The sequence below is a fragment of the Mauremys reevesii genome, linkage group 2, assembly GCF_016161935.1.
Source record: "Mauremys reevesii isolate NIE-2019 linkage group 2, ASM1616193v1, whole genome shotgun sequence".
Taxonomy (NCBI): domain Eukaryota; kingdom Metazoa; phylum Chordata; order Testudines; family Geoemydidae; genus Mauremys; species Mauremys reevesii.
Window position 1 is genome coordinate 194,601,347 of NC_052624.1, and position 22,410 is coordinate 194,623,756.

The following is a 22,410-nucleotide window of genomic DNA, read 5'->3' on the forward strand; positions in this document are numbered from 1 at the left end:
TTGTTTTCTACCTCAGCAAAACTCCAATCCTAGAGCCTTAAAATTCAACTTACCCTTACCTGAGATTTCCTCCCTTGCAGGGTGAATTTCACTGAGTAACACTGAGTTCCTGAAAAAAATAGGCAGTCCTTTCCTTTAGGACAGATAGGATATTAAGACTATGCAACTATAGTACAGGAAAACACATGGAAAAGTCTGATCCTAGAGTGTTACACCCTGTTTTCTAGAAAAAGGGATTCCATTAATTTTGAGCAAAGCTTGGGAGCAATCTGAAATTCTGATCCTTTTGTCATTTGCCTATCACTGGTTTGGAGGTCTGTGGTATTTTCATGGGGCAATTTCATTTTTCTTTCTTTTTACATTGAACTTGAAAAAAGATGGTGCACTTAAGGGAATCTAGAATTGCTTACTTTGAAGTATTAAGGGGATATCTGCCCATCTTGCTCCACTGTTTCTGACTTCATAGCCACTTTCTATACTGAAGAAATGCAACAAGTTATGTGGCTAATCTGATATAGTTCATTTTTTAAAAAGTGAAATGCATAACTCTTGTCAGCCACACATACTTTCACTTGGAATATCGGTATGTCTTCTAAGTTCAGTATGGATCTGTTGAGACCATTCCACAAAAATATAATAGTATTCTTCCAGAAAATATGTCAAAACACAGAAAGTCTAGTGGTAACAGGGGCGGCTCCAGGCACCAGCACGCCAAGCGCATGCTTGGGGCGGCAAGCCACTGGGGGCGCTCTGCCGGTCACCACGAGGGCGGCAAGCAGGCTGCCTTCGGCAGTGTGCCTCCGGAGGGTCCGCTGGTCCCGCGGCTTCGGCAGGCTCCGAAGGCAGCCTGCCTGCCGTGCTTGGGGCGGCAAAATGTCTAGAGCCGCCCCTGAGTGGTAAGACAGGCCCGGGGACTGGATCCATAAAAAAGGTGGAAGTGCCCAATAAACACACTTGAAGCATTCTCCGTCTGCAAAAAGAAAGCATAAACAAATTATTGGAGCAAGGTAGGGCTGACCTTTACCTTTACTACCTCACAGTCACATAAAACCAATTTATAGTGAACTCAGGTATTGGAAATAGGATAAAGCTTTGAAATTATTTCAATGGATTAATGTGCAAATTGGAATTCCAATTACAGAGTGAATCTGCCTCAGAGTTAACTTGGTCTGAGGGTAAAAAAAAATGAATTAACTATAATAATAGGACTTCACTGTGTTACTGGTGCTAGAAGGGCAGGATATTATGCACAGTACTAATTTATATGTACATTCTTTAATTTCTAAAGGTGCATAGAATATCTGCAAGGGATTATAGCAAAAAAGAATTTCTTCTGCTGCTGTGCCTTTCATTCAGGATATTTTAAAAACATTAATGAATTTAGCTTTGCAATACCCCATGGTGGGGAGCAGCAGAGAAAAAGTATTTTTCTCCAAATATTACAGATCGGTAAGCTACTAAGAGAGAAATGTAGGGCAAAGAACACCTATGAACCGATAATTCTCCTGGGAACCTGTGATAGGAAATTCACCCCTCACTAGCACTGGAGGGGTTAATATAGGTAAGAGAGGCCAATTAGCCGTAGGCTGCATGTGGAGGGAGTTAGGATGCTATGGAGGTTTAATTGGGGATGAAGCTCACTTGGGCAAAAAAAAGATGAGGCTTCTATAAAGCCAAGGAGCTGGCAATAGAGAAGAGGGGTTGTGGTGAGGAAATGTGCAGTCGGACTTCCTGATAAAAGAATGGGAGAAAGAGCCTATAATAGGAGTGTAGGAAGCAGTCCAGGACAGGTGCAGTATGGGCTGAGAACATAGACCTGAACTTCTGGATTGGAACTTGGTGTAGAGGGTGGGCCTGGGTTCTACTGTGGGAGTGGCACAGTTGGCAAGGTGGATAGGGAGCCTGCCTTAGACTGTGTGAAGAGAGAGTCTAGTGACCCTCCAGAAAGGAGGATGATTGGAGGGTAAGCCATGAATGAGAAGTGCTGCAGCTCCTGAGCAGTGAGAAAGGGGCTATTGAGTGAGTTATTGAGGCAATGGGCTGAGTGACCACCAGATGGGGAATGGACAGTGGCAAGTTAATTCCCCAGATGAGGCACCACCAAATGGTGAGTAGCATGTGCTTATTACAGGACTCATCCCAGAACAGAAGAAATGTGGATTTTGTTTTGTTTATGTTCCTCTCTCTCCCTGTGGCATTTCCATCTATGGAGAAGTTGTGAGCAAATTATGGAGTCTTGCCAAATTTCAGCATGGCTGTGCCTATGACTGCAGGGGTTAGGGGTGGCAAGGAAGATGGAGGAGACCAAGAAAAAACAGCGAGTGAGGCCTCTAGTCATGTGAAGGGGAATACAAGGGAGGCTATTGTGAGTGAGGGAGTCAATAGCTTGTACACTGAATAGGAGCAGGGTCGGGGAGATACTATGAAAATCTGAGCACACCTAGCACTCTGGATTCAGGAATGTAGTGAGCGCAAAGCTGAACCCCAATCCAACTGTGAACAGTGGCAGTGCAGGGATAGGGGAGTCTGTGGGACTAGAGGCCATTTTGTGAAGTAGAGGTTCAGCATGTTACAGAAGATGAACACACTGTGCTCTCTCCCAGAGACATTTTTCTTGTATTGTTTCCCATAATCCAAAGTAAAAATTATTCAGACTGAAAATGATTATTTTTACCCATAAAAAAATAGTAACAGTGGGGTGAGACTAGTATCCCTCATTCCAGGAAAGCTCATTTTAAGACTCAAGCAACATTCAAGTTCTAAGATGATTCATTTAGGTCCTGATTTAAAGCCAATTGAAGTAAATGGAGAGATTCTTATTGACTTCATTAGGTTTTGGATCCTGCCCTTAATAAATAAGTATCCCACAGTGAGTTTCCATGGATTCAAAAAGGTAGAGCACAATAGTCTCTCATCAAAAATAACCTAAAGCCAGAGATGTGAGCAATAAAGGTACACTGTTATTTAAAAGTAACGTCTTTAGCTATTATTTTGGAATGATTTATGCACACAATGTATGAGAGTAAAGTTAAAATAAAAAATTCCCAGTAATGTAATAAAATGTTAGACTAGACTTCTGATGTGCTCAAAGTAGTTAAATTTCAAGTGATTATTTACTGTTTTATTAATATTGATACCCTATATTTATATAACAACTTTTATCCGCAGGGGTCCAAAAGCAGCAGATAACTATAGGTCTGATCCAAAGGCTACGGAAGTCAAAAGAAATTTCCACTGACTTCAACTCAGGTCTTAAATACATATAGCTCCACTGAAACACAGCCATCTCTAGCATAAAGGTAAGGAACCAACTGACATACAACACACTTCACAACACTATGAGAAGGGAAAAGTGTCATGGAATATTTAGAGTCTACCCAAAGTCAACAGAAATCTCATTTATAGTTGGGGAAAAAAACCCAAAACCTAAAATGAGTATCATGATTCCCCCAAATTAAATCTACTATTGGAAAGATGAAGGGATGAGGTGAGCCTGGTAGAAGAAGAAGATACTCTTTCTATAGATTTTTTTTTTAAACTTTAAATACGATGTAAGTCACAGCTCCAGCTACTAACAGTAGAACAAAAAAATTACAGTAATGAATAGAAAGATGAACACGGACTGAATTGGCATTAACAGCCTCTCAAGATTAGAGGATCACGCATTGGGGGACATGTGGAGAAACTTAGGCCCAAATCCTCAAACCAATTGGAGTTTGGTGCCTAATTAACTTTGAGGATCTGTGCCTTAGACTTATTTTGATTTAGGAAGTTTTGGGGGGAAATTATTGGTACATTTCTTTTTAGATGAATGCTGAAATAGAGAACCTAGTCTCTCTTCTTTGTATATACAGTAGGTTAGATGTACAGTACATGAGGCATAACATGTTTGGCTGTTGGCGGGAAGAGAAAGCAACACATGTTAAATTAAAATATGCATCACACCAGGAGCCTTGTAAATGCCAACAATGAATGAAGAGTTAAACCTAGTAATTTCATGCCAGAGTAAATGTTAAGAGTTAATTCCAGAGAGAGGGGCCTACATGGCATATAAATGTGTGCATTTCCACAGTGAAATGCAGAAGTCTAATGGCAGGTATGAAGAACAAGATGTGCTAATTGCCATCATTTACAAATTAGTACAGTGAACCACTTGGGTTGTGATATGAATCTCATTTATTCATTTTCAGTTCTGGTTTGGGAAACTGGAGGGCTGAGAATTTGACTGTTGTATTTGAATGTGGAATATTTGATAGCAATGGAATATGAGTAAGGCTTCTGAGGAAGCCTCAGTGTCCCTAGTGGGATGGTGTGGTGTGCTTCTTCCCATTTGCCAACAGAAAGCTGCCAGTGGAATAGCAACAATACTGAAGAATTTTAAGGCCCTGAATCCCCAGATTAGAATGTGCCTGATTGATTGGATTTTGTTAGAATGACCATATTCTGAAAACCAGAAAGAACTTGACAAGAGAGACAAATGAGATTGAATAAATAATAATACAAACCTCAAGTGAGGCAGGCTGACAGGGGTCATGTGGGAGGGGGAGGAGAGGAAACTGTTCACACATATAACTGCCACCGATAAGTGGTTTCAAACTACAATTCAAGCTACAATTCATTTGCAAACTTAACACCATCAATTTGGGCATGAATACGGACTGGGAGTGGCTGGCTCACTACAAAAGCAATTTTTCCTCTCTTGGTATTGACACCTCCTCATCAATTATCAGGAGTGGACCACATCCAGCCTGACTGAATTGGCCTTCAACACTGGTTTTCCACTTGTAAGGTAAGGTAGGAACTTTACACTTCTCAAGCACTAAGGGGGTTGGAAAACCGCCCCTGGATTTAGAGCAGCTGAAGTGGTTCCCACACTCGATCAGGAGACACACAGATTAAGCGCTGACCAGGTGTTTACCACTGGAACACGCAGTGCATAGAGCACCAATCAGGGGAGGGGGCGAAGTAGTTGGATTACGTTAGCACATGCGCATAATAGAATGATTTATGTAACCATTATAATAAAAGGACGTGGAAAACCCCCGCTTGGGGCGCTCCACTGGAACAGACAGACGGACGGACTTGGCTTTATTTATTGCAACAGGTAACTCCCTTCTCTTCATGTGCCAATATATATTTATGCCTGTATCTGTAATTTTCACTCCATGCATCTGAAGAAGTGGGTTTTTTACCCATGAAAGCTTATGCTCAAATAAATCTGTTAGTCTTTAAGGTGCCACCAGACTTCTTGTTGTTTTTGTGGATACAGACTAACATGGCTACCTCTCTGATACTTCAAACTCTTAAATAGCTCACTGATTTAAAAACAAACAATTCTACTGCCACAATCTATGAATACAGAGCTGGAAGGCATTATATTAATTTAGATGGAACATAGGGGCCAAAGAGTTAAAGGAGTTAACATGACCTTGTCACTGTCCAACACTAAATTTTGTTTAACAAGGTTTGGGGTTTGGTATACGGAGACTTCAGCCTGCTTAGTACTATTGCACAAACACCATTTTAAAAAATGTATTTTAACTTGTTAGTAAAGATAGAGAAAAGGAGAAAAAAGTAAAAATGTAAATTATTAAATAAGGCTCTCATTAATAACAACACCCCTTGTTCCCTTTCCCATTATCTGGAGAGGGATTTTTAGAAAGGCAGGGGGAGAACCTTGTTTGACAGTCTCTTAGATGGTATTTACGATGGAAAAGAAAAGATGGGTTGAAACTGTTGATGCTGTTGTTGTTGTTGAAGTCTGATCCTATTTCCTGGAAGATAAAACAAGACAAAGGACACAAGAACAGCAAAGAGCAAAAACACAATTTCTGTCTCTGGTATTGATTTTCACTTGCAACCTCACATCTGGAGAAACAGTCACAGCACGTGGTCTTATCTGCCACTCTGAGAACTGGCACACTTGTCCAAGCATCTGGCTGTTCAGGGCATGGCTTTTAGTTGCCTCTTTGGTCACAGGCTCAGAGCAGTGTTTCAAAAATATGCAGTCGTGGCTAGCTAAGCTAAACCTTCCTAGACAAATGGAAAAAAGGACAGTGACAGGAAAGAGAAGAAATAAGATGGGGAAGGAAAGACCTCCACACACACACACCTGTGTGTTGACAAAGTCTTACATCCCAGGTGGTATTCGGGCTTTCGCCTATGCCAATGGAGGTGGCAATGTCATTTGGCTTCCTTTCTCTGCCCTGGTCAGGACATTTCCACAATTAGGATGAAGAAGGTCTAGGGTCCTAGAGACTGTGGGGGTTGAACCCATGATATTGAAATCTGCTTCTTCCCCTTCTTTGTGTCAGCAGTATGCCAGTTGCCTTCATTTATTTCTGTATTTCCCCCAAAGTCTCACCCACCCACGAACCCAAAAAGGGTGTGCTGAGTAGACTTGCTCATCCTCTCATTATTTTGTCCATCAATTAGTACTAATTTCCAAGACACCAATTTTGGCTCACTGAGTTTTTCTGATTCCACATTTTTCTTGTTTGCCAGGCATGGTTTTAAGACAGTCCTTGAATTATATTAGTAGGACTTTTTCTTTGTATTAATTTCATTTTTCTGCCTTGCTTCTGCACCTTTTTCCCATTAATATTTCTTGTTTTAGGTAATTGTGACATTTTATGAACTTTCACTTTTTACTGTGGAGCTCACAATTAAGGTAAATTTGTAGACCCAATACAGCATCCAATTCCACCTAGGATTAGATGTTGGTTCATAGCATTACGATTATAAACCTAACTCTTTCTTTATTTGAAGCACATAGGAAAACAAAAAGGAACTTGGATATATTCTAAGGTTTACAATTTTTTATATTAAAATTGAGATTTGTAAATTTTAGAGTTGGTTAGATATTACAAAAATTACAGTTAAACTATATAGATATTAAGAAAGCTAAGAAATTGCAAGGTTTGTTTTTGTAGCTAAAACAAAACTCAAAAATGATTTTCTATGTGCGTAAGATTTTTAAAAACAAACCAGCTTTTATTCCTTTTTTGCTGTATGCCCAGAATGGGTAAAGAGAGGGGAGAAAAAAAATGTTTTCCTTTTTTATTGTTTATACTTTCAAAGCTATGCCTTTACACAAACTGTGGAAATTCTGTGCATAAGTGCTTAAACTTACTTGGAGAAAAAAAAATTAGATCTCACAGCTTTTTTTTTTTTTTTATAACCCAAGTATGTTGCCTTCTTTAAAAAGAAGCTACAAGATGTTTTCTTGGAACCACGTTTGCATTCATGAGTCATTTGCAACACCCAAATTCAGTAAAAATTGTCATGGATTTTTAATCTGACAGCCCTTGCCCACTTGTTTCACTGCCAACATTGAGAGACCAACCTGGCCATTATGCCAGCTTAGACCATTATGGGGATTTAACCTGGAACTTGAGCACAGAACAACAACAAAATCTAGCATTCTGTTAACAAAAGGGTTACCCAAGTCTGCTTTAACAACTTAAATTAAAATTTTAATTTTGCCACTTTTGCTTTTTTTTAAAATTAGTACCAATTATAGAAACCACAAACCTTAAAATAAGAGAGAAAACAAAGCATTTGTTAAATTATTAAAAATTATCAGTTGCTATAAAACAGTTGTTAACCCTGTCTTATTAAAACAAGAAGATTAACAGTTTGCTTTGCATGTTTCTAAATTACTTTTTAATACTTGTGTTCCACCCCCCATATCCCCTGTTTAAAGGCTGATCTTTTTCTTTTTCAACACATTGATTTGACAATAGAAATTGTTCTACTTAATTCCTTTTGGCAAATACCTTTTATGCCTTCTTTAAAAATTTCCTTATAAAAGTCAACTTTTTTTTTGCAAATGTTTTACACCATTTGGAATGTACTCACACTTTTCTAACTTATAGATTTTCTTCAATACACTGTTTAACTTTTGCATTGGATCAAGAAATTATTTTTATACTTTAATTTTTTAATGATCTTACATTAAACCCTTGTTTTTTAAACCAATCTTAAAACAAGTGCCAGCTTCTAAGTATGAGCTGAACCCTTTAATCTAACATTTTTGGCATCCCTGAGTAGGCTTAATTTTTTTTTAAAGTTCAAGTTCTGTCACCAAAAAAAATTCTAAAATTGTTGCTGTGGTATTGACTGTAAAATCATCCATAAAAGATAATGGATAAACTTTCATTTTATTCACAAAACTCAAGCTATGTAAAAACAAATAAATACATTTCTTCTTGGTCTGTCTTCCTACTGGACATGATAGTGAGTTTCAAAATGCTAAAGGTAAACATGTCAAACACTTTAAATTAATTAAAACAATAAATCAACTGCTACAAAAGCATAAATTAACCATTTATTTAAAGATAAAGGATACATGATAAATGGGCAAAACTGCCTATAATAATCAGGCCAATACACTGGCTAAAGTTGTACCAAATAAAGAGCCATACAGATTGCATTACCTAACTAGACAGTAAAATCCCAAGTAAAAGTACTGAACGAAGGTCAGACCAAAAAGGACAAGCTCCATCTGCTAAAAGAGCTGCTGCTTCTACATCTGCAAATGTCTGTCAGTCAGTCAAAGGTGGGAGTAATCTTTATTAAAAATAAGCCCCCCAAAACAGTCCAAAACCATTTAAATAATCCACATGTATGTAAACTTTACCATCATGTCCAAAATATTGTATAATATTCCATCATAAAAAAAACTTAAACAAAACCCAAAACTTCAATAATGCTTAATTTAAAACTAGACTCAGCATAAAGGGGGTGGGGGGGGAAGCTGCTGGCCTTTAAAAACAAAGGTAACAAACACCATAAATTGGTGGTTCCAATATCTTTTTTTTTTTTTTTAAAAACCCATACTGCAACACAGCCATATTAAGGTAATAGATACAAAAAATCCCAGCCTTAAAGGGCTGCCCATCTTAAACAGATCTACAGGTAAACGAAATTAAACCTCTTCCAACATCTAAATAAAAAAACCCTAAAAATATTAACTAAGTGTAACATGTCTTTTCACAAAATGGGTGAAGAGCTTTGCAGGTCCCAATGACACTGCTGTCACTACAGCATTTCTTCTGGTAAATAATGTTTTTATGAGCTGGGAATTATCCCCTGAGGACTGAGTCTGACAGAGGCTCTGGTTTCATCCCTAAATTAATTGTTTCAAGTGTACAAACTACTTGGAATTAAAAGAAAGCTGCACATTGCCTATCACCCCAAGTCCTCAGAGTTGGTTAAAAACACCAATAAAACAATTACCGCCGTGTTGTATAAAAGCCTCCAAAATAATCCAAAACTAGAACATAAAGGTAATTTAAATTTTATGGGCCATATGTTTGGCACCGAGCCGGACAACTTGTTACATCCCCTTTAAACTTATAACTAGAAATCCATTGTATTAGTAACACATCTTTTGTTCCTGGATTTAGCAAAAAAGTGATCTGGCCCCTGTCTTAACCCGCAAAGAGTAGATAAAATAATTAAAATGCTTACCAAAAAACCTTTGCCTTTATACAGCAAAATATTTAAAAAAAGTGTGCTCAAAAAAGTCATATTAGTATAAGAAAATTAACCCTAACAAAATGAAGTAAAAAAGCATTTTTTTAAATAGTTTAAGTAAAAGGGATGGGTGGGGAGTTCAAAGCTAGCTAAAACAGTCAATTTAAAATGACCAAAAAACAACAACCAAAAAAAAAAAAATTGTGACCTACTGAATGAAAATGATCAAAATTAAATGGGTTCATCTCAATAACAATAAAATCTATTTTTTTTTTAAAAAAAAGAAACAGAAAATGCAAAAGCAGACTATACAATTCCGCCCCCCCCAAACCACTTCTAGTTTTGTAATTAAATACAAATGTTTTCTCTTATCTATATATGCCAATTCCAAATTACCAGCAGAAATACAAAAAGTGTAATTCCAAAATTGAATTCTAACTTTGTACTAATAAAAATACCAAAAAAGCCAATCACTCACAGAAGTTCTAATTCAATGCTTTTACATATCAATGAATGGAAAAACTTTTCTAGCAAATATGAAATAAAATGTTAAAATCACTTTCAAAAGTGGAGCTCCTTTATGCCAGTTGGACCACCCCAGACTTCAAAAGTATGTCACCCAGCTAAACAGTTGTTTTTAAATTCAGGTAGCTTAAATGGAAATAGAAAAATAGCTACAATTTTCAAAATGTAATTGTGGGAAAAAAAACAAAACAAGTAAACCCAAAACATCATAAATAGTACTGCCACAAAAGTAGCAAACTCCTGTTAAATTAAATAATGCCATCAACAAAATAACCCATAATACTCACACATATAAATTACATAAATAAAAGCTTAACAAACTTAATAAAACTATCACTAGTATAAACAAATAAAAAGTAACCAAATACAGCTGTATTAAGTACCAAGTAAAATAATAATAAAGTTTCTAAACAAACAGTTATAAAAATGTAATGCCAATTTATATACATAGTACAAAGTTAAAAGTTGTCTTGTCAGTATGCTATATATTTAAAAAAATCTATTCTTTCTAAAAGGCTCATATTGTAAACATGTGGCAGCGTCTTGTGCGTATTTAAATGGTTACCTCAAAAATAATTGCCCACTGTAAAAATACTAAGAATTTAGTTCCTAATATAAACTCGCATAAGCAAATAAATCCAATACATTAAATACTTCATTTGTTAAAAATTTAGCAAATTTGTTGTGGAGCCTTAGATCTCCAACAGTCATTTAAAACTGTTGTGTAAGTTTGGCTAAATGTCTTTTTAAAAGTGTGTGTATGGCAGGGAGCGGGAATAATAACTTTACTCATGTTTAGAAAATAGCCAGATAGCACCACTCTTAAAAAAAAAGTGCATAAAAATAAAGCAATAGCAAAAAAGTAATTTTTCTGGCCATATAAGTTGTGTTTGGTTATGGCCCCAAAAAGGTCTCTACTATTTTTTTTAAATAAAAAAGGTTTTTACATCTCCTAGGATCAAACCAATAACAGACAAAATGCAACTTTTTAATATTATTACTGATCAGTTCTAACTTGCAAACTTTGCTGGGTTCAAAAAATTCCCATGCAGTAATTTTTTTTTATGAACTCTAATCAAATTAAATCTGTAAATCTTAAACAGTTATTTTTTTCACTCAAAATGTCTGCAGTTGTTTTCACTGTTTTTTTTTTAAAGTAATTTAATGTGCAAGTCAAGATGCAAGCAAACACAGCTAAAAGTATTACCACCAGCAATGCCTCCTACAAGTTCAGCGCCTCGAATACCTCCAAGTTTCAAAGCTCTAAATCAGGAGTTCTCAAAAATCATTGCACTGCGACCCCTTTCTGACAATAAAAATTGCTACATGATCCCAGGAGGGAGGACCGAACCCTGAGCCCACCCAAGTCTCACCACCCCGAGTGAGGTTGGGGGCCCAAAGCGGAAGCCCAGGTTCTTCATCTCCAGGTGCTGGGGCCTGTAGCCTGAGCCCTGCCACACAGGGCTGAAGCCTTTGAACTTCAGCCCCAGGCAGTGGGGCTCAGACTTTAGCCCTGGGCCCCAGTATGTCTATCACCAGCCCTGGGACCCCATTAAAATGGGGTTGGGGACCCATTTTGGCGTCCCAACCCACAGTTTGAGAACTACATCTCTAATTCATCCCTGTAGCGGTGGTTTATCCAAGGTACATAGCTTCCCAAAAAATTCAATAACCAAAATACCTGCTTTCTTTTAACCTTTCAAAAATGTCTAAACCCTAAGTCTAAGTGCCACAAATTGTTTTAAATCTATATATATTAAAACAACTTCTGACGCTTCTGACCAGAAGTATCCACCCATAATTGTCACAAGCATAAATATCCTAGGAAATTAGTAAATGCAGGGAGAGGGGGGAGCAGGCCCCCAGGTCCTCAAAGTCCACATTTCTGACCTATTCCTGAAATAATGCCACCCATCAAACAGGTATGTCAGGGTTCTCCCCACCCCCTCTGAACTCTGGAGTACAGATGTGGGGACCTGAATGAAAGACCCATGCTTATATTCTACCATCTTAGGTTAAAACTTCTCTAAGGCACTAATTACTTAAACTGGCATTGCTGCCACCACCATGTGATTTACACAAAATATTCAGGGAAGGGTCACTTGGAATCCCCATCCCCCCCAAACTCCGTCATCCCCTTTCCTAGAATAATATACCACCCAGTTGCCTTAGCAATGTGAGCACAGACCAGACCCTTTGTCTTCAGGGCACTGAAATCAATCAGGTTCTTAAAAGAAGAACTTTATTTATAAAGAAAAAAAGTAAAAGAATCACACCTGCAAAATCAGGATAGAAGGTAACTTTTACAGGGTAATAAAAAGATTTAAAACACAGAGGAATCCCCTCTGGGCTCAGCTTCACAGTTACAAAACAGGAATGAAACTACCTCTTTAACATAAGAAAATTCACAAGCTAAAACAAAAAATAACCTAATGTATTTCCTTGCCCTACTTACAGTTTCTGTGGTTTTAGTTGAATTATTCCAGGTATGTTTTTTGGGAGGTAGTGTACCTGCTGGCTTTCCCCTCTGTCCAGAGAGAGAACAACAAAACAAATCCTCTTTCCTCATTGGTCCTTCTGGTCAGGTGCCAACTAGGTTATTTGAACTGCTTAACCTTTTACAGGTAAGGCAATCCAGTACAGCTGCCAAGCATACATAAAGGTTGCTACCTTTCCCCCTATATTCATGACAAGGTATTTCATAAATTGGGGTGACAGGAGGGGGGTGGGGAAGGAAAGGGATGCAAAACAACCTACCTCTAAAGGTGGTAGTCTGGTTTAAACACATCTAAAAAATACAAGTATTTAAAACAAAATGGTTTACCTGTAAAATTAAGAAGTGTTCTGTTTTACTAATATTTTCATGAACAATTAATGTCAAAATATACCATCCTACTCTATGTAAAATGAAATAGCTCAGTGGTTTAACCATTGACCTACTAAACCCAGGGCTGTGAGTTCAATTCTTGAGAGAGCCACTAAGGGATATGGGGCAAAAATCAGTATTTAGTCCTGCTAGTGAAGGCAGGGGGCTTGACTCAATGACCCTTTGGGGTCCCTTCCAGTTCTAGGAGATAAGTATATCTCCATTATTAAATACCTACCGTTGGCTATGTTTGATGCAACACATCCTAATTTAATTTATTTTATTTAATTGTATCAAAATGCAAGTAGTTATACCAATAAAACTTGAATTATACAAATTCACATTGGCTTTGGCATTAATTTTAGATATTAATGTGTAATAAATATTAAGTTAAAATGTATTTTTTTGTTTAGTCTTGTAATTTTAATTTGTTCATTAATGTCCAATCCTAGATGGAATTGTTAGAATTAGGTTTTCAGAATCAATAATTGTAAATTCAAAACAACAAACAAAAATATTTCCCACAAATCCTTTTCAACAGTCAATTAAAATTTCCCCCTTTAAAGCAAACATTACTGGCAGTGTACTCATTCACTACATTATTGACAATGGACAAAACCACCACAGAAATAAATTAATTTAAAAACTTGGGCAAATTTTCCAAACACTTCTTCTGCCCCTAAAATACCCCTAACTCCAACTGGCAGAAAACAAAACTAGAGAGACAAAAGTTAGACTATATGTACCATGGGCGAATGATATAATGTAAAGCTTCTGTAGGAAAAGGCTTGGAGATAGTGATGGTAATTACTGCTGCAGAATTGCTAGTCCCAGAAATGTACTATTGGAAAATGAACCCGTAAAAGCTCAGGACTGTGGTGTGTAGTGATGACCATGAGGCTATATGGTGTATAAACACTGAGTAAATCATGATTTACTATATTGTGAAAGTCAAGAACAATATTGATCCAAACCAATAGAACAAGGTAATCGGGGGAAGAGGCATGTCAAATTATATTAGTATCTTATCTCCAGTAGCTAAATATTGTTATTCTCATATCCAATACTTTGTTGGTAGGCTTCAAATTAGTAAACTACAACTTGCATAATCAAATAAATGGAAAAATTAAAATTACCTTTATAGTTAATTCAACTTTTAAGGTAGAATTGTTTAGTCACAGTAAAATAGTTTTAATCAGCTTTTCCTTATAAAGTCTTCTGTAATACCTGTCAATCTGTCTTTAAAAACAACAGAAGCAGCAACAAAAATAAAACAAAAACACCCACCTGGAAGGTCTATGATATAACATTGGCAAACAAACATTAACAATGTGAATTGTAACTCAGCCTGGAAGTACAATGTTAAGAAGGTATTGGCCAGAACTTGGGAAAAAGCCAAGAAACCATATTTTTTTTATCTGAATTTTAGAAGAGCGCTATTCTTCAATCACATTAACCTGAAATACCAAAAAGACTCTGGGATTAATTTCTTCTGAACTTCAACCATCTTCCTAGATTTATTGAAATTCTTCCTCGCAGGCTCATTATAGATGAAAGAAACATTTTCTTGCCTTTTCTTCAGACAGTTTTCAGAAATCTAAATGATATTTACAAGAGTATGCATTAATATTAACTTTTTGATCACTGCTGAAATTACAGCATAACATTTATTCTAATTCTTTACTGTGCCACCAGTTAGACTTTCACAGGAGAAATATTGTTATTGGCAAGGTAAATGAATTACTCTGAAAACTATTTCTGTTCAAAAGATTAAATCAGATTACAGGCTTCCTTTTTGGGTACAAAATAAAGGATATCTATAAATGTATTCACTAAAACCATAAATATTAACCTCTGACTTTTAAATTAAACTTCACATATGCCATTCTTCCCAAGAAGCAGTGACTCTTTCTATTCATTGGATATGAGCTTTCTTTTAACATATTTTTAATGGAAGAGAAAAACAGCTTTAGAATAATTACTCACAGTGGAGTAATTTTGCACTTCTAAAGGGGCTTTGAAAGCAGTTCTGAAACATTGAGAGGGGTTTTCAAAACCACTCAGTGCTGTCCTAATTCAGCTCCCAGTTAAGTCAATGGTAAAATTCCTATTGACTTCAATAAGAATGGAGTTAGACCAGTGCTGAGTGGTTTTGAAAATCCCACCTAAATTAAGACTCAAATGGATGTTAGACCCATTTTACTGATGGGTAAACTAAAGCATAGCAAAATTGTATAGGGGGGAGGCATTGCTTGGTGGTTTGAGTATTAGCCTGCTAAACCCAAGGTTGTGAGTTCAATCCTTAAGGGGGGCATTTAGGGATCTGGGGCAAAAATCTGTCTGGGGAGTGGCCCTTCTTTGAGCAGGGGCTTAGACCATATGAGGTCCCTTCTAAGCCTGACATTCTATGAATGGTAACTTGCCACCAAGGAAACTAAGCACCTTGGCTTTAAGTCCTTTCCTTGAAGCTCAAAAGAGCATTGATATCTTTTTATCTGAAATACTACAGCAGGGAGTATCCATAGGCCCAATCAGATTAGGACCCCATTGTTCATATTTTAGGGGGAGATTTTCAAAAGTACCAATGGGAGTCAGGCATCCAATTTCTAATGACTTTCCCTGGGAATTGGGCACCTAATTGCTCACACTCTGTCAAGACATAAACAGGAGGGCAAGACAAATAGAAATGGAGGGGCATGAGAGGACGAGGATGATGAGGTAACAGTGAACCAAGCCAGTGTTGCGCAGTAAACAGTAGTTATTACTCACTACCAGCAAAACAAGGAAAATTCAGAGATGGGCATACACTAAAAAGGGTTGCAGTGCTCACAATCAAGAATGTATGCCTACCCATGAAGATTTTGTAAACAGGCAACCTGACCCACTTGTTGTTCAACAAGTACTAGATATTTTTCCATACCATCCTTCTGTGGTTGTAAATTTTGGGCTGTGATGGGATAGGCACAAGGGGACCACATTCTCTATGCTTTATAGTACTTTCAGTACTATATTAGCTCTTGATATTTTAAGTTTTTTCAGTGGAGAAGGAAGTGACAGATGTCCTTAAATGTTCCTGAAACATCACTACTTTTTTTTTCCCTCAGATCTTCAAGCAATGAAATATTGAAAGTGAAGTTTGTTTAAGAATGGGTTGTTCTGTATTCTAGATTTACCATCAATCAGTTGTCAAGTTCAAAGGTTGAAAATGACCTTGGACAAATCTGCTCTGATGAGGGGAAAAGGTCCTTCACTTCAATTAGAAGTTATCACCATCAGGATTTTGAATGAAAATTTTCCCGCTGAAAAATGGAATTTCATTGAAGGTTAATTTTTTCATGTGAAAATAACATTTTTGATTTTTTTTTCAATGGGAAATTTTGAAACAAACATTTTTCATTCAGCTTGTTTCTCCACTCTGCCCCTCTCCCCACAACACATACTTTGTTTTTTTCACTTTACAGTTTTTACTCTAATGCTACAGAACTTCTCTACCTTTGGAAAGGTTAGAATGGAAAAAGGAAACTGTAAATCACTTAATTGCAAAGTTAAGTACGGTAATAACTGATATGAGTGAAAGTGTAAGCACTTTTGTGAGGAACTGATCAGAGTGGCATAGTTGCAATCTAGTCCTTATTTAAAAGATGTGAGCAAAACATAATTTTAATAAAAACCCTAACTTATTTTTCATCAATTTCATTTTCCTTGGATTTTTTTTCTAAATAGATATACATTTAATATATTAATATAAAAACTGAAGTGATCATGCATGATTACCATTTTTGTCTTAAGGTGTGTGTTTAAGTAAAAACAACTCTCATAGGTTAATTTTGTTGACTATGTGTAAAAAAGCAAGCAAAGAAAATGCATTACCAATGAAGACTATAATCAACATCTATGCTCCTCTTTCACAGTGGAACGCTCTACAATGAGGGTAAAGCTTGGGGGATGGTCCAAGACTGTGGAATGGACTTCTCCAAGAACTAAGGACCACCACAAACCTCACTACCTTCCACTCCAGATGCAATGCACATTTATTGCACCTGGGTTCTTTAACATAAATACATAGAAACATTATATTTTAAAAAATAAAACATAAAAACCCTACCAAAACAAGATATTCCTCTGCATGTGCTTCTCTCCCTGGGCAGAGGATGAGAGAACAAATGTGAGATAGTTGTTTGTCATATTGCTTAATTCTGGAAGTATGCAGAAGCTACAGTGATGAGCATGTTCTAAGAGTAGAATAGAAAACAGACTACAGTCCAGGAGTAATATCTTAGCTGACACTGTATACCTTCCTATTCCTGCATCTTAAAAAAACCCCAGCAACAACAAAATAAAACACCTCATATAAGCAGACTTTAAAAGTTAGCAAGACCCTTTCATTTTCACTACCTGCCACAGATAATTTGGTGGTACAGTATTGGTAGATAGCAACATAATTCATTCCCAGTCCACTTTAAACTAATTGAAAGTATGTACAATTTTCCTATCATTCTTCTCGGTAATACTGCCTGTGAATCTCATAAATGAACCATGAGCTTTGAAAAATAAAGTGTACCAGTATATGATTAAACTGTAATCCTTACACCACTAGATGTCCCTGTAAAACAAACTTAGAAAAGAAACATACAAGATTTGCTATAGCATGCCATGTAATTTGCAGAAATGGAGTACCAGTGGCAGAGCATCCAAGCAATAATAATAATATTGGATCAAGTGGAACCTTGCTATTTTTTTAGATAATTGCAATCACTAGAGACAGAACACTGAAAATTATCCACTATGCACCAAATATTATTATTCATTGGCACAAATATAAGGTCCATGGCATATTGTTGACAGCCTGCATCATTTAAGTGCCTGTGTAATATTTTCTCACATGTGTGAAAATTGTGTCGAAACCAGTCTGTAATGATTATCTCTCTCACTAGCTCATCCAATAAACTTTAAATGAACTCAGTGTTATACATAGTAGGGTAAACTTAAAGCAACAACAACAGCAGCTATGTAGTGGGAGGATGAAAGGACAATGATTCTAAATTAATTAAAACAAATATTAAAATCATAGTGACCCCATCTTCTTACTAATATAAACCAAAAGTTATCCTCAAAGAACTGGCCCTATAAATTAATATTTTACAAAGGTTACATTTCTAAATTATGCTAATATAGAGCCAAGAAAACATTTCTTAAATAAATTAGGGTTGTTTAAGGAATAGAAATATGTAAAGTAATTTGGATGGTGGCATCTTGCAGGGTTGCTCATGTGTTTGAGGAGAAGCTAGAAAATTGATCTGTAACAATTATTTTTTTTTGTCTCCCTTGGATACTGAACTGAGTCTTGAAATCACTAAATAAAACCAAACATATTAGTTGTCTGCATAATGTAGGCACAGTCAATCTTGTCTTTGCTGAAGAAGGTCTTAACGTTTGGCTGTCTTTACAAATGATGATGTATTGTCTTGTCCGACATGTTTCATTGATTCCTGCTTCACAAGTATCGGGTTGGGATAACCAGGGGCAAGTTTACATTGCTGCTTCATTCACAAAAATACAGATTTTGTATTTGTATTGCTGTGTACTTTGGCTCAGAGTTTCACTCTCAGTTCTGTTTAGACCTCATACACTTCTTGGTGACTTTCTGTATTATCCACCTCTCTGTTATCACAACCCGTCTCATTATGTAAGTCTGCTACCATTCTCTATCTCTAGTTTTCTTCTGAAGGAGATGTACTCATCCATTGGTAATTTCTCCTCTACTAGGAACACTGCATTGAACTAGTTTTCTGGGCACTTCCTATGAAGCACCAGAGTTACTGGCTCAAAGGATACTGGTACATATGAGAGGAAGGTCATCTGAAAGTGGGCAAATGTTGGGTCATGCTATGAAAAAAGCTGAAAACCCTGTGATATAGCCATTTAATATTACATACTGGAACTGCATTTCCTGCAACCAGTGATTATTTTTTTTATGTTGATGTCTGTTTTTCTTTTGTGAAGCTTTTTTTTAAGCAGTAGGGTAGATACAACTCATTGTATCTAATCTGAACACAGTGATTTTTAAAGTTTAAAAAATCATTGTGTTATCACTCTGTTCCCATACTTCAACACTTTCTCTGTTCAATTGGTGTTGACAACCAGACTTATTTGTTTGAAGGGCTCCAGAATTCTGTAGGGCTACGATAAAGGGCATTTTTATTGTGGCAAAGGGAACACTGATGTAACCCAAGTTCTCAAAACTGACTTTGCTTATGATCTGGGGTCTGTGTAGGTTGCAAGCATTGCATAATCAACCTGTGTTGTAGCCCAATCATCCCATGACCTGTGTTTCAAGTGGCAAACGTTATATAATCAGTGTCTTTAGCCCCCACCAAATCTTCTTACCCTAACTCAGGTCTGTTAAAAACACATTGTGTAATCAAATGGGCATTGTGTAATCAAAATGAAGACTTTAGCTAGACAGCCTGTGTGTATTTTAAGATAGCTATGTCAAATCTGCATGTTCCAAGAATGAAATAAATACAGTCAAACCTCACAATAACGTGCCCCGCCATAACGCGAAATCGCATATAACGCAATCATCCAGCTTGGAGAGAAGCTGCGGCCCCGCGCTTGCCGGGGACACAGAACTCCGAGGCTGCGGGCGCCGGTGCTCACTGTCCCCGGCAGGCGCGGGGCCGCGGCTTCTCTCCCTTGCGGGGCACTAGGCGGCGCACATCAATGCACCGTGTTGGGGACCACCTACTTAAACTGACCCGCTTGAAACCCCGCTATACCGCAACCCCACATTTATCGCAATGGAATTTTTTGGACCCCAATCATTGCGTTATAGCGGGGTTTCACTGTATATATAAAGAACATTTTTTGTATTTGGAGTAGATGGAAACTGAAACTAGTCGAGGAACCAGCCAGATAACCACCTCTCCCCTGGACCTAAGTAGGGGTAAAATTACTTTGTTGGGATTGTAAACTGATTGCTGTGCTTAGCTAAAGACTGTTAAGTATTGGCTCTTCTTGTCAGGAGATGGTAAAGTTGGGATTCAAACTTAGTTTTCTCTTTCTCTTTTCCTGGGGTGACACTGATGACTATAGAAATACTAATTAGTGGGTAGTTTGTTTCTACCAATCTGGTTAGCCTGCAGAGGGATACAATGTTTCAGGGTTTGACCTGCCTCCCAGACAACACTCCAGAGAACCAAAGATTTCATCCCGTCTGATGCTGTATGATTGAAATATGACCATTTATATCATTAATATTGCCACTATTAGACAATTGGAACAAAGTATGTCATGCAAGGTGTCAATGGAAAAGTTATTATTTGCTGAGTATGATTATCCTGTCTATATGCATGTATTTTTTTCTATAAAAAGTTATGAATATTGACTATGTACCAGTATTTCAACTGTGTTTGTTCCTGGGGTAAACCACAAAGTAGTTTTCATCCAGTGTACCCAGCATATTGTGAACGGACCATTCAAGTTGATGGCCCATTAAAGAACACAAGCTATAGAAGAAGCTTGTTCCTGTGGACACTTTATCCAAAATATGGGTAATGGCTGCTCCTATGAGTCACCAAAGCATGCACGGGGATGTGACTTACTCATGTGACCCTGAAATCCACCTTGTGCCAGTAATTTTTCACAAACTAAGACAGAGCATTCCCTCCACATGGGAGAAAGTATAAAAAACCCTGGAAGCATCTCCATTTTGCCTCTTTCCTGCTCTGATCTCTGGATCCAGCCCATGGACTGAGGACTGTCCAATCTTGGTAGTTACCAGAGATTGTGCAAGCCAGCAGTTTCATCCATGCTGTTTCAAACCTGATACAAGAACTTTGCAATGAGTGTGTGAATTTGATTTCCTTAACCATTTTAACTTTTTCCTCTTTCTTTTCTCTTAAATCTTTAGATATTAGATACTTAAGGATTGGCAACAGTGTGATTATTGCGTAGAGGCGACTCATGCCTGCCAATAGTGGGGGGGAAGGAGGAGCGGAGTGAGGGCAGCCTGCTTCAGCAGTGTCACTGAGGATGCTCAGTCCATGTGAACATGCCATCACACTCAAAGGATTTGATATGTGGCTTCCTTTCTGCTGCTTGTACCAAGCTATTTTTCCTCTTTAATGAAAGATGGTTTATTATATTATTTTATTATTGATTTTACTTGTTTGTAAGTTAAAGAAAACAATGCACTGATTTCAAAATGGTAAGGTTTTTTTTTTAACTAGAAATGGACTGAAACCAAATCCTTCTGGATCAGAACACTCTTAGGTTTTTGGAAGGATAATAAGATCTAGGTCCACTTCTGCAGCTCAGGCCCATTGCTGATCTTAACACATGTGCATAAAACCAGACTAAAGATACCATTCATCCACCATTGTAATGTGGTCACCACCAAGGCGAAACATGACAACTGTTCAGTAGTTTGCAACAAAACCACACAGATTAGGAAGTGAAGACTAGCAAATATGGGTGAAACTTAAGAGGGAATTTTAGGTAGGCAGGAGGTAATTACCCCAAATTAATCTGGCCACTGTATAGGCACTAGTGCCTCAAATCTTGTGAAAATGTCTTGAGAATTTTAATAACCAAAGTGATCAAAACAGCAATTTGACATCACATCCAGAAGCTGTCACCTCCAACAGCACAGTGCTAGCTTACTGATCTATTACTTAGGAAGAATGCCACATATTGAATCATCAGCATCACTTCCTGCAGTATCTGCTTTTTCTTTCTTAAGAGAAATGCCAAAACTCCCTAATATGGCGGGGTGGGGGGAAGTATTTCCTTGGCCGACTGAAAAATCAGCAATTTAAGAAAGATGCTTGAAGGTGCCTCACCTGTGCTCTTCCTTGCTGAAAATTCCATTCTGGCTGTCGGGGAGAGCAAAGAAGTCCAAAAGTCACTCTAAACTGAAGCACCAATCCACTCAGATCTGTCCAACAACTGGGGAAAATCTACAAAGACTCCTAGATATTTAAAAACTAAATACCGTATACCTCCATACTGCTATGATGGAGTTAATACAGCCATATATCTGTATGGACAACTCCTGCAGGCTGTAGGAACATAGGTGTAAAGTTAAAACATTGAAGGTAAGTAAGGGCAGAGGAGAATGGGATTGTTCAACTGCATCATCTCTTCTTCAAGCAGGTTGTTCTACAGCTTGAGCTAAAGTCATAACCTAGTTTTTATGTTAAAGGGGGGCATGGAATATGAGGGATTCTTTCCAGCATACTAACTCCTTCATCTAAATAGTTTGCCATGAGATCAGGGTTGGTTTCCTTTCATTGCTTGCACTGGAGTTTAGGAATAGTTACTGCTGGGCTCAGTATTATGCTTTTTCTTTAATTTCTTAAACGTATTTCTTATGTCACAAACACAGTTTTAAGGGCAATATAATCAAGAAACATGAACATGCCTTCATTTTTTTGCATACACTTTCCATGCCTGTTTTTGCACATGCAAAGTCAGGTGTTTTTCTATGCAAACAGCATTTGCACACATGAACCTTGCAATCACATATCTAAAATCTG

General features: G+C 37.4%; 1 long non-coding RNA gene across 6 annotated transcripts in view; it reads left to right on the top strand.

The window, feature by feature from the left end:
- The window catches only part of LOC120396755, a 253,501-nt gene that overhangs the window by 153,553 nt on the left and 77,538 nt on the right, over positions 1-22,410 (top strand). For 3 of the 6 annotated variants that reach the window (XR_005593345.1, XR_005593346.1, XR_005593344.1), the window contains exons 3-4: positions 3,169-3,299; positions 4,731-4,789. This is a non-coding gene — a long non-coding RNA (uncharacterized LOC120396755). The remainder of the gene's footprint in view (positions 1-3,168; positions 3,300-4,730; positions 4,790-22,410) is intronic. The other 3 variants (XR_005593347.1, XR_005593343.1, XR_005593348.1) reach the window with 1 other exon arrangement.